A 2,637-nucleotide genomic window follows, 5' to 3' on the forward strand; every position below is an offset into this window, starting at 1 on the left:
AGAAGAGTTTTCATGTTTCTGTTTGTGTAAAGATTAAACAAGAAAGATAAAATATGTTAATATCAGCTGTAGAGGTGGTAGAGGGCATGTTCTTGAACTGCTAACCAGGCTAGCTGCTTATCCTCTTGCCTTCAGTCTCTTAGACTAACAGTGTCCCGATTCCAGCTGTGCATATAACCCACAGACATCTTATACCCAGTGACATAGTGGTAACCAAAGGAGTAGAAATAGCCAAGTCATTGAGAAGTAACTGCAACCAAACAACCTGATTCATTATCAGTTCATTTATTGGCTGTTTTTCCTGATAAATTAATCATTAATTTGGTTTATAAAATGTGAGAAATAATGAGAAATGTCATTCACTAGTTAACAGAGCCTGTAATGATATACTGTTTGTTTTGTATGAGCAGCTATCATAAAAAGGAACTATAACAAAAATATATATATAACAGTATAACTTGAGAAGCTCAAACAAGCAAATGTCTGATATTTTTACTCTGACATTAGTTACATTTTACGAATGTGGATCAATCTCTTGATTGATTGACTGATTGACTTCAGCACTGTTTAAAGGTACAATCAGAGCTCACTTGGATATATCCTGCACTGTGGTTCTCATGCCTAACCAACTCTCATCCAAACCCTTTTGATTAGTGCAGACTTCCTCCAAGCATGCCACTGTCCTGCTGCTGCAGTAACTACTGTGTCTGCAGCCAGACCCTGTTGGAAAAAACTTCTTAATAGGACTTTTTTTTTTTCCACCGTTTCTTGCTCATACTTGTCTGAAAATTGCTCTGCTGTTGCAGCCTGTCTCACTTTCTGTCTTTCCCCTGGGAAATGTCAACCACTTTCTCTTTTCCTGTTTCCATCCTTGTTGCTGTTGCTGCCGGCTTGTTAAAAAGATCAGGGTAGTTGGTGCGTTAATGGTGTGCTCAGCTCCTGCTCATTTATTCTCCTCTCTCAATCCTCTTTTCCCTTTCTGTGCTCACTGCAGCACGTCTGATGCTCTAACACAAGTGAGTACATGTCTTATATATTTCAGTTTTTCTCATCTAAATCCAAATGAGGCTCAGACACTAATTAAACCAAGGAGGCACATCCAGTTTGAGTGAGTCAATGTTATAATTAAGTGTTTTAAATTCCAATTCAGTGTCTAAATACAAACATTTGCAACCAATTGCAGTTTACTGGCAAAAAAGAAGAACAGCTTAAATTTAAGGTGAAATGAGCTCAGCCATGGTGTGTGTGTGTGTGTGTGTGTGTGTGTGTGTGTGTGTGTGTGTGTTTGAATACACATGTGTTGGTCAGGATATAGGAGCCCTGGGGCAACAGGGCATTCCACCAGGACAAATAATAAATGACAGACCAGTGAGGAAAGCTCAGAACTCCCTGGAGCAGAAAAGAAGCTAAGATTTGCTGTTATTGTGAGAGCTGAGGTGGATTTCATGTTGCACCAAGTCAGAGTATTTTCACTCTGGACAAACATCCTGATGCAAAATGTCTTCTGTGATTCTGTGAATTTGTGTAGCTTGTTTCAGAAAAATGTTTGAGTAGAAACAGTTCAGTTTTTAACATGTTTTAATTTCCTTTCCTACTTTAAAGAGAAACTGCTTTACTTTTCTGAATCCAAGGACGATGCTGCAGGGCACACCGGTTCAATTGTGTGCCAATATTATGATCAATTAAGTTGAAATTCAGTCAGTTCAATTGTTTCTAAAGTGCAGATTGCTGCTCAGATGTAAACCTTGTGTCCAGAGTGAAATATATCAACAGCCACTGGATAAATTGTCTGATCTTGATTTTTCTTCTGGCTCCATCATCAGGTCAAATTTTCAACTTATTTGTCATGACAAATACCTGCAAAATGGCATACCCATCAGCCTCTGCTGCACTTTGTGATCATTGGTAATGAGCAAATGTTAGCATGCTAACACACTAAACTGCTGTGGTGAAAATGGAAATCATAAGCCGCTAAATAGCAGCAAGCTAGGATTCAGCTCAAAGCACCTCTGAGCCTGCAGCGTCACACAGCTGCTAGCAAGACTGTAGAGTCGTCTGGAAACAACTTTGTTGCTTGTTGCTTGTTGCTGTGATCTTGGCAGTGCTCATAAGCAAGTACCTCACTCATTAGCAGTCATTGTGTAACCTATGTAACCTGTGACTTTCTCTGAGAATTTATGGATTTTGTGTTTTGCAGTTTTTAATAATCTTCTCCAGAAACATTTATCCAGGCTGGTCCTCTTGTTCGCATCACTTCTTTGTTTTTTTATTTTGTTTTTTGGCAAATTACTACAGAGCTTAAGGTTGAATTTCAACATGATTTGTATCAAGTTTACATTTTCCAACTTATGACCCCCTCCCATAGCTGCTAAATTAAGGTGCTGACTGCCCAATCTCTTTTATAGCTGACAGATGCTGACAGATGGCATTCAACCACTGATATGAAAATTCTCCAGTGTATTATGATGCAGAAACTGAGAAAAATAGATGCAGCCATGAAGTTTACAGTAGATTAAATTTAAGAAATAGACCATATTTTCTTTGGGTATACAACTCAAAGATTTACTGCATTACTGGACTGCCTGATTCATTTAAACCTTTTTAAGGTTTCAGTTGTATACTCTGCTGTGCAGTAAA

The sequence above is a fragment of the Seriola lalandi genome, unplaced genomic scaffold, assembly GCF_002814215.2.
Source record: "Seriola lalandi dorsalis isolate HSWRI2012SDOR001 ecotype SW California unplaced genomic scaffold, Sedor1 jcf7180002052129, whole genome shotgun sequence".
Classification (NCBI taxonomy): Eukaryota; Metazoa; Chordata; class Actinopteri; order Carangiformes; family Carangidae; genus Seriola; species Seriola lalandi.